At 40.1% G+C, this 10,837-nt stretch overlaps 1 pseudogene; it reads left to right on the top strand.

Annotated features, from left to right (window-relative positions):
* Positions 1–1,307: 1,307 nt before the first annotated feature.
* On the top strand, positions 1,308–10,465 carry LOC137234973 (inositol-3-phosphate synthase-like; annotated as a pseudogene).
* The last annotated feature ends 372 nt before the right edge of the window (positions 10,466–10,837 follow it).

Genomic DNA, 10,837 nt, shown 5'->3' with positions numbered 1-10,837 from the left:
AATCTGCATTGGGAGGACATCAAAAGCAATTTATTTGCAGGACAGTCGACAACCGATCGTCATAACATTACTGCGCGTGTTTTTCGGCAAAAATGTAAAGCACTTATGGATTTAATTGTGAAATTATATGTATTTGGGGAGGTGCGTTGCCATATGTACTCCATCGAATGACAGAAAAAAAGGGATTGCTGCACGCACATATACTAATTTGGCTGGTACATAAAATAATTCCGGATCAAATCGATAACCTTATATCAGCTGAAATTCCTGATCACACTGCTGATCCTGAGTTATGTCAAGTTGTCGTTAAAAACAAGATACATTGACCGTGCCGTGAAATAAATATGAATTCACCATGTATGATTGATGAAAAGTGTTCGAAACGATACCCAAGGCAATTTACTTCAGACACAATAACGGGCAATGACGGATATTCGTTGTATCGACGTAGATCACCTAATGACAATGGCAAAACGGCAACCATTAGAATGCATAACCAGGAAGTTGAAGTTGATAATCGTTGTTATCGTCGTTATCGAAAATATTCAATGCTCATATAAATGTGGAATATTGTAATTCTGTCAAATCCATTAAATATGTTTGCAAGTATGTAAATAAGGGGAGCAATATGGCAATTTTCGGTGTTGCTAGTGATAATACAAATGATGAAATTACTCAGTATCAAATGGGGCGCTATATTAGTAGCAATGAAGCTGTCTGGAGGATTATGTCGTTTCCAATGCACGAAAGACATCCTGTTGTTGTTCACTTGGCTGTACATCTGGAGAATGGCCAACGTGTTTATTTTAATGTAGCAAATGTATTGGAAAGAGCAGCACAACCACCAGCAACTACGTTAACAGCTTTTTTCAAAGACGTAAACAAGGAAGAGCAGTTCATGGGCATCCTGGCATTTTCCAAACAGATGCAATGGGAGAATATATACAGTACATCCAAACAATGTTGAGTGTTTTTAATTGAGATTGTTATTAGTTAACGTGAATGGCCCAAAATCATTTCAAGAATTGAACATACTGTGAAGCATGCCAACTTTTGCATTTGTTGGAGGATGATGCTCATTGGGATTCAACACTTCATGATGCATTTATTTCGGCCCATCCTCAACAAATACGAATGCTGCTTGCCATTATATTATCATGTATACCATCAAATCCACTTGAATTATGGAACAAATATAAACATTATATTGCCGAAGATATTTTAATTCGTATGCGTCATCATGCAAGAAATCCTGATTTGTTGACAACTTTGGAAATGTACAACGAAGCATTGATAATGTTGAAGATATGTGTCTAACGATTGCAAATAAAACATTAGTACAATTAGTTATGATCGCACAAAATCGTGAGATGCACGATCTGTTTGATCGTGGATTGCAACGTGAGCAGGAATTCAATTCTAATGATTTGCGTTTATTTGTACAATCGAATATAACCAAAATGAATATTCAGCAAAAACATGTATATGACATAATCATGCAAGCCATTTCCAATAATGCAGGTGGATTATATTTCTTGGATGCACCTGGTGGTACAGGCAAAACGTTCGTTATATAACTGATTGTAGCGACTATTCGATCAGAACAGAAAATTGCATTGGCAGTTGCATTTTCGGGAATTGCTACTACATTATTAGAAGGTGGTCGGACAGCACACTCTGCATTAAAATTGCCATTGAATTTACAGGTGATTGAAACTCCAACTTGCAATATTTCCAGAAATTCTGCTATGGCAAAAGTTCTGCGATTAACGTCAATTATTTTATGGGATGAGTATACAATACGAACAAAAAATTACTAGAAGCATTTAATCGAACAATGCAAGATTTACGTGGTAATCAACAGCTTTTTGGTGGTGCTTTGATATTACTGTCAGGGCATTTGACAAACATTTCCTGTAATTCCTCGATCAACTCCTGCTGATGAAATAAATGCCTGTTTGAAGTCATCAGTTCGTTGGAGATATGTACAAAAATTTACACTGAACATTAATATGCGTATTCACCTGCAAAATGATCCAGCTGCCCATAAGTTTTCAAACAATTGTTAGAAATTGGTGATGGCAAAATACAAATCGACAGAACTAACTAACCATGATTGGATTTTTTGTAATACATGAGTTTGATTTAATATTTCACTCTATACGTAGCGAAGCACGTAGCGGGCCGCTAGTATATTATAAATATGACGATCTTGATGATTTTTTCAGACAACAATCTATGCGCAATACGTAAGCTTGTGGTACAATTTGATGTTGCTAGCTGTCAAAATGAGGCAGAAATGGGGCAGAAATGGCGAAAACCCTCTTATTGAACAATATATAAATATATATGGGAGGTATATGCTATAGTGGTCCGATCCGCTCGATTCCGACAAATGTCAAATCCCCCATCAAAATATGCCTGCTAACCAAATTTCATCAAGATATCTCAAAAGTTGAGGTACTAGTTTGCGTTCAAACAAACGGACGGACGGACGGACGGACAGACGGGCATGGCTAAATCAACTTTAGCTCGTCCCCTGATCATGTTGGTATACTTATTGGTGTGTCTAACGTACACATATACATAAAAAATGATTTGGAGCCTTGAAAATGAAAAAAATCGATTTCGACAAAAACAAGACCCAAAAACCAAAAAAAAAAATTTTTTTAAACTGTTAATGCCAACGTTTTTATCGCATAATTTTAAGTGGGATAGGAGCTATGAGTAAAATTCGTTTTCATCAGCAAAACTTTTGCACGTTTCTGAAGAAACCCTTAAAAAAAAAACTTTTATGGCCAAAGTTTTAAGCGCACAATTCTGAGTCGGACAGGGTATACATGGAAATTTTAAAATCAAATGAAAATTTTTTAAGTAGGTCATGAAAAAAAACTTAAAAATTAAAGCAAAAAAGTCAAAAAACTCACATTTTGAAGACTCGAAAATTATTTTTTTGGGTATGCTTAGTGGAACTTTTTTTCCCGAGCCCAAAACCTATCGAAAAATCGATGGCGCGATATGGGCTATCTTTCGTCCATGCAAATCAACCCAGCTTAACGTACTTACAAGTGTGGCAGCTTGCTTTATTCTTGTTGTGGCTTTATTTACTTAGTATCAGATTAGTGATGTGAGTGTCACTTAAATAAATAAATAAATGTAAAGCGCGATAACCTCCGAAGAGATCTAAGGCCGAGCTTCTCTTCCAATTTGCGTCGTGCTCCTCTTGATTTTCCCTACAAATTGGCTGGACGGGACCTACATTTTTTATGCCGACTGCGAACGGCATCTGCAAGGCAGATGAGTTTTCACTGAGAGCTTTTCATAGCAGAAATACACCCGGAGCGCTTGCCAAACACTGCCGAGGGGCGACTCCGCTTAGAAAAATTTCCTTTCTAATTGAAAACCTTATTTCTAAAATTTTGATGTTGCTTTGCCCGGGATGTGAACTCAGGGCAGACTGTGTGGTAGGCGGAGCACGCTACCATCACACCACGGTGGCCGCCGTGAGTATCACTTAGTGTTACTAATACCCGCCACAGTATTCAAGGTTCGAAACGAGCTTAAGGCCAGAAAAATAATTTTTTTTAATGATTATTGTTTTTTTAATTTTTCTTTAATTGAAAAATTTTATTTTGTTTTTGGAATAGTAAGTAGAAAATGTTTCAGACAACCTGCTATAGCTGCGCAGATAGATCCATTTCGAAGGGTGCTAAGCCTTCATCATCAGTATGCTTTAGGCACGCTGTGCTAACCATTTAGCTATACAGCGGTAGTTTATTTGACTGATAAATTGCTACTTCTATTCCTTCTTTCCAACTATATTTATTCAGCGTTGCGCCATCTGTTGCAAGACACTGATAATGCTGGATTTGGTTATTGCCAATTTCTTTGTTTGAAATTTCCCAAGTGCTCTTGGTTTATTAACAATTGTTTTTGTTTTATAGGCTTATTGATAAAGTATTCAAGGTTCGAAACGAGCTCAAGGCCAGAACAATAATATTTTGTAATAATTATTGTTTTTTTAACTTTTCTATAATTGAAAATTTTTATTTTGTTTTTGGAATAGTAAGTAGAAAATGTTTCAGACAACCTGCCATAGCTGCGCAGATAGATCCATTTCGAAGGGTGCTAAGCCTTCATCATCAGTACGCTTTAGGCACGCTGCGCTAACCATTTAGCTATATAGCGGTAGTTTATTTAACTGATAAATTGCTACTTCTATTCCTTCTTACCAACTACACTTATTCAGCGTTGCGCCATCTGTTGCAAGACACTGATAATATTGGATTTGTTTATTGTCAATTACTTTGTTTGACATTTCCCAAGTGCTCTCGGATTATTAACAATTTTTTTCGTTTTATCGGCCTATTGACAACTTCAATAATTTTTTTATTTATTTTATTTTTCATAAGTCGATTTCTATTCATGTACGTAATATGTGTTCAAAATATAAGCAAGATCGGACCACAAATACGATTTTTTTAAATGTCTCGAACCTTGCGCCACCTGGCGGCGATTTTTTTTTTCATAGGTCGCTTTCTATTCATGTATGTATATATATGAGCCAAATCGGACCACAAATATTTCGATCCATGCGCCACCTATCGGAGTTTTTTTCTTATTATTGCATTGTCATCGGGTTCTGAACTATATTCCAAGTTTTAAGCTTGTAGCTTATCGGGAAGTTACTTTAATTTTTATTACAAAATCGTGTCGAGCGGCCGGCCAACCAGCGGCCTGTCAAGTCAAGCTAAATATAACCGTTTAAAAACTAAAACTAACTCAGAGGATCCGTTTATCAACCACGGCGTATACAAGCTTACCCGCGGACGCCAACACAGTCACTTAGGATAAACACGACGCCAAATGAGAACGAAGTTCAGATAACCCATTAGAGATTAAAACAAAACACACAGAATCATTATACCAGAGTCCAACTTCGCGAATCACATGGTCGAAAAAGAATGTTGGCCAGCAAACAGCAGTGAATCAGTGAGGGTTCTTCGCATACAAGCAAAAGACCAACGTTCGAACGTACACGAAAACATGGATATCTACAAACCAAAAACATTGGAAGATGGAATAATAAACGAACAGATAAATACAATTTCTGGCACAATATTTGAGTTTTTAAAACTTGTGAGGACCCCAAAGCCGGAGACTTTGTATCCTCACAACATACACATATCCATAAATTTTTCTAAAGAACATACATTTTAAAATAACTTGAAATTTATAATAATATTCGAATTTATCACTTATACCTTTTTATATGAAGCACCAGAAATATAAATATGTATACCTTTATGAATTATACCCTAAATACATATATTCTGTTGTACATTGAATTGATAATTATTAAATTGAAGAACAATTTAGACTTGCGCACTTTTGCACGCAAGCAAAATATTTACATTTTCGCAAACATAAATTTTAAATATAGGATCACCCTAACATGCATTGAATATTTGGAAGGGAGGTAGATACGCACAAAACATAAAAATTCAGCGGTCAATGAACCCTTTGCACACTCAAAATCCAATACACCCAGCTACAAATACAACATACATAATAACTTAAGTGAACGGAGATTAGCAGCAAGTCGTCAAAATAAGCGCCGCTACTAATTGAAATTTCGTTATACATATTTACGCACTAGCATACAACACACCAACGCACGCCATACAACGGACGGCAAAAGCATTGGGCAAAGGAAAAAACAGCATTAGAATCAGGTGACCACAAACAAATGGACAAACACACAATAGTTAAAGCAAAGTGTACAATTGTGGTGTGTCGCAAACTCGGCAACGGAGTGGAGGCACCAAAATTACGTTTGGGTTAAATTTAAAAAGAAAAGAAAAGAGGCGAGAGATATTTCTCGTTATAATAATGTCTTTATTATAGTGAAAAATTAAATTTGAACAAGAAATTACCTTTTTATAATAAAATGTGGTGGGGCTCCTCGGACGGTGTTAGCTCTGCTTCGCACAACGATCGCTGAAAAAGTAGACGGTTGCCTTGTCGAGGACAACCGTTGAACCGCGGAAAAAGTCTCCGGTTTTAAGGGGAATCTTCCCCACATAGTTGTACGGGCATGCATGTATATGTGTACGGACAACATAACCCTATCTATGTACACATATACATGCAGGTGGGCGAACTAGGGGTCGATAAAGTGGTGCTATTGGGGTGGCGCAAATTAAGAAGAATTTAGGCTTCGGGCCTAAACATGCCGGCCCCCTTGCGGTACGCAACAGCCCAGATTCCGCCCGAGCGTCCCCGACCAGGATTTGTCTTAAAACTAGATACTAAAATTAAACGATGCGCGCCGGATGGCGCGACGGCATCCTCCTTGCCTTCGCCGGTATCTGTAGCTAGGACGAGATAAAGGAATGGTAAAATAAAAGAACGATGCGCGCCGGATGGCGCGACGGCATCCTCCTTGCCTTCGCCGGTACCTGTAGCTAGGACGAGATAAGGGAATTGTAAAGTAAAAGAACACGCATCATATATTTCTTGCCAGTTACTACAGAAATCCATTTATTGTGTGAAAAGGAAAGATGTTATTCACATATATATATATAAAGCTTAAAACTACGTAACGTAAAGACGTGTTAGATTGGGTGGGTCCCCGAGAGCACCCATCCAAAGATAGTGATTTGGGCTAGGAGCGAGCCAAACGACGGCGGTAACGTGCCCGGTGTAATTATTTCAGCGTAAACGTCGCCGCCCAGAACGATGCGGATTGGTGTTGACGCGTAGAATTGTGGATCTGCCAGGCGAATGTGTTCGTAAGGAGCTGCGACGCTGGGGTCGACGCTATAAGTTGGGCTGACGCGCCTAAACTCATGGACGCAGACTGCGTGAGTCGTCACCGTCTTGCTCTGTCCATATTTGCCCCTAAATCTGATAAAACAGCCGGTTTCGCCGGCGGCGTTGGTCGTCGGCAGTGCTAACTCTCGCGCCAGCCTGCGGTCGATCGTTGTGCGGGGTGAACATGCATCAATGAGTGCCCGGATGAGATGTAAACGCCCCCCGGCTTCCACCTTCACGACCGCATTCGGAGCCAGAGTAGCCATTGGGCGAAGGATTGGGCCGGCTATAGTGCGGGCCGGCATGACTCCGTTCTGGAAGGAACTGTTGTTTGGTAGCTGGCGCGGCCGAGTGGCCAGTCTACCGTCTCGGTTTTCTTCGTGGAGGTTTCGTACAGCGCGTAGCTGGCGCGGCCGAGGGGCCAGTCTACGCTCGCGCTTCTCTCGGATTATTCGTGGGCGTCGTTTCGTAGGTGGGCGGAAAGCCGTGATTCCGCTCCACTCTTTTCTCGTCGCTCGTGGGCTAGTAGGGGTCGGAACGGCCGTGCGTCCGATCCCCTACTGTTTGGTTGTGCTATGTGGGTGCCTGCTCCACTCCCGGATGGTAACAGTTGCTCGTCGGTAAAGGCCGACTCGGACGCGTGGAGAGACAGCGCCTCATCCATCGTCCCGTCGTCCACCTCTTGCATAGTGGGCATCCGCTCATACCCTTCTTCCTCTTCTTCCATGACCAGCTGGTTCCAGCTCTTCGGCGGCTCTGGCTCGGACGACAAGTCCTCCATCGACAGGTGCAGCGTGGTATGATGGTTGCTACCACATCTTCGGCACCTGCCCTGACTCGTGCAGTCTCGTGCACGATGTACCATGGAAAGGCAATTTTGGCAGTACTTGGCCTTTATAATTTCGCGCAGTCGTTGCAGCGGGGACTTCGCGCGGTATATCGGGCATGACCTGATTGGGTATTTCGCGTCGCATAAGTGGCACGGCTTTGGGTAACGAGCGGCCTGGCGCTCAGTCCTCCTTCTTAGCGAAGCGTAACGAGTCATTCTATTGAGAGAGTATGGAAGAAAATAAAGGAAACTCGTTGAGTTGTTATGACTGTGTCACGCTTTCGGCGGCGAGTAAGCCCCAATTCTATTATCGGCGCTTTTGAAATTTCGCGCGTGAGTAGGGAGAAAACATGTCTAAATGCCTACGAGAATATATTCATCGCGTACGTTATGTGCGTTGCTTCTTTCCCGCACGTTATGTGCCTGGGTCATTAGTGCCTTATTCTGTTTAATTTTGTGTCATCCGGTAGCGCTTCAGCTAGTCAGGCATACTAGTGCTGCAGAAAAAAATGACATTTAAGTTGCTTGGTACTAACATTTTGGTACCGAACCGGGTAGAGAGTGTATACTGTGGGATCTTGCGAGTCATTGTTATTTGTGGTGTTGGTGCTAAAAACCAACAACTTTTCTGCCGGCCACAGAGAGAAGAAAAAAAAATTTTTGTGCTATATAAAGACAAAAAAATAAAAAATCTTCGTTTTGGACGAGGTGACAGTACTTCAGGCTCGAAATACGGGGAAAACCCAAGTATCATATAGGCATAAGCTAAATCTATACAAATTTCCATATATTTTGTTTGGATACATGTATAAACTGCAGCTATTGTTTTCTGAAAAATAAAACCAGTCTACTACTATTTTCATTTGTCGAAAAAAGTAAAGTTGTTTGGGTCCTAACACTCTAGTTAGTTGGATCCCGTGGATCCACTTTGTGATCCAATGGGGTCGCGCGCAATGTGTTCACGGCGTAAGAAAAGACAAAAAGCAAATGTCATCGAGTGGCAACCTTGATTCGTTCATTCAAAAATGTCATTCATTCATGGAAATGAGTATACCGACATTGAATGAATTTTCTTTATGAAGAAAAAATGTGCTGGGTAAGTAAATTAGTATCGTTCCCTTTTTATACTTTTATAAATTTTCCTAATTTTGTATTCTTTTATTTCATTTCAGGTTCACAGATACAAATTGGGTGGTTCGCTGGATACAAACAACTTATATACCTATTGGAAATATTGAAAAAATAATTTAAATAATGAAGCAGAGCCCGAACTAAAAAGGAAAAAAGACTGTAAAACACCACCGAATTTTTTAAAGAGCGTTTTATGTGATTTATTTATTTTGTCTCTCAAGACTCATTACAAGTTACAAAGAGGTGTGAAAATAAATTTTAAATTAAATTAAATTAAATTTGTCAACACTGAAACCGCGGCCATCCATTTATGGTCCCGACTTTATTGCAGCCAATCAGTCGGATCGTGCTGATAATCTAATCAAAGGTACTAAATTTCAACAATATGAACAAATACGACGTGATATACGCGATTTCAAACAAAAAACTGGTGTGGATCAGGTGATTATATTGTGGACTGCTAATACAGAACGTTTTTGTGAAATAAAAGAGAGCTTGAATATAACCATGGCTGAGTTAGAGGCGTCGTTGAAAGCGAATAAGGCAGAAATATCACCATCAACTATATTTGCAATGCCCAGCATTGACGAGGGCGTAACTTACATTAATGGCTCACCACAAAATACGTTTGTACCTGGTCTTATTGAATTGGCCGAATTTAAGGGTATTTTCATTGCTGGCGATGATTTTAAATCGGGCCAAACTAAACTTAAATCAGTGCTTGTTGACTTTTTGGTGGGTGCAGGCATCAAACGTTTGTACCTGGTCTTATTGAATTGGCCGAATTTAAGGGTGTTTTCATTGCTGGCGATGATTTTAAATCGGGCCAAACTAAACTTAAATCAGTGCTTGTTGACCTTTTGGTGGGTGCAGGCATCAAACCTGTTTCCATAGTTAGCTACAATCATTTGGGTAATAATGATGGCAAGAATTTATCAGCCCCACAGCAATTCCGCTCCAAGGAGATATCCAAAAGTAACTTTGTTGATGATATGGTCGAATCGAATCAAATACTCTTTAAACCTAATGAACATCCCGATCATGTTGGTGGTCATCAAATATGTACCCTATGTGGGCGATAGTAAACGTGCTATGGATGAATATACCTCAGAAATTATGATGGGAGGTCATAATACACTCGTCATTCATAATACATGCGAGGATTCATTACTCGCTTCACCGCTCATACTTGACTTGGTTATTTTGGGTGAATTGTGCTCACGCATTCAGATTAAAAATAATCAACGGGCCGATGCGCCATCGGTCTTATTTAATCCCATACTTTCTATATTAAGCTACCTATGCAAGGCTCCATTGTTACCGCATGGCGCACAAGTTATCAACTCGCTCTTTCGTCAGCGTTCGGCTATTGAGAATATATTACGTGGTTGCATTGGTTTGCCACCAAATTCGCATATGATGCTGGGGCAACGTTTTGATTTTTCATTAATCACCAATGAGCCGCCCACTAAGAAGTTAAAGGGTATCGAGAGTAGCTGTGCCGCTGAAGTGAACGGCAAAAGTGCTAGCACTGGAGCAGCAGCAAAGGCTCAGTATGATAATTGTAAATTAAATGGTCATACGAACGGGCACAAAAAGTAATACATAGATGCTGTTTAGTGTTAACGCTTGTTAGAGACATTGGTTGCATTGATTGAAGGCTGACGTGAATGAATTATTTCAGTACTGGCGTAGATGTAAAGGTTACTTGCAAAACTATCTTTCCAGCAGGTACCGCCAACTCGGGATCAACTTTAGTGACTTCACCATCAGACACTCCCGCCCAAGCCACCTACTATCCGATGTATCATAATGGATTCCAATTGAGTATTCCACCAAATACAGTGCCGCCGCCGTGTACCTGTGCATTTTACCAATACAACAAATTCTGGTACATCGCCGTCGACAGGGCAAGTAGTACCATCTGTTGGAGGTGCATATAATTTGCTTACGAATACATCAATAACTGCTGCAGTGGCAGCTGTTGCTTCACCGGCAACTCAACAACAAGTCATACAGGATTTTCCAAAACCGGTCCGCGGTCGCTATAGAAAAATAATA

The sequence above is a fragment of the Eurosta solidaginis genome, chromosome X, assembly GCF_040869045.1.
Source record: "Eurosta solidaginis isolate ZX-2024a chromosome X, ASM4086904v1, whole genome shotgun sequence".
NCBI lineage: Eukaryota > Metazoa > Arthropoda > Insecta > Diptera > Tephritidae > Eurosta > Eurosta solidaginis.
The sequence above is the reverse complement of the archived record's forward strand: the minus strand, read 5'-3'. Positions and strand labels throughout refer to the sequence as shown.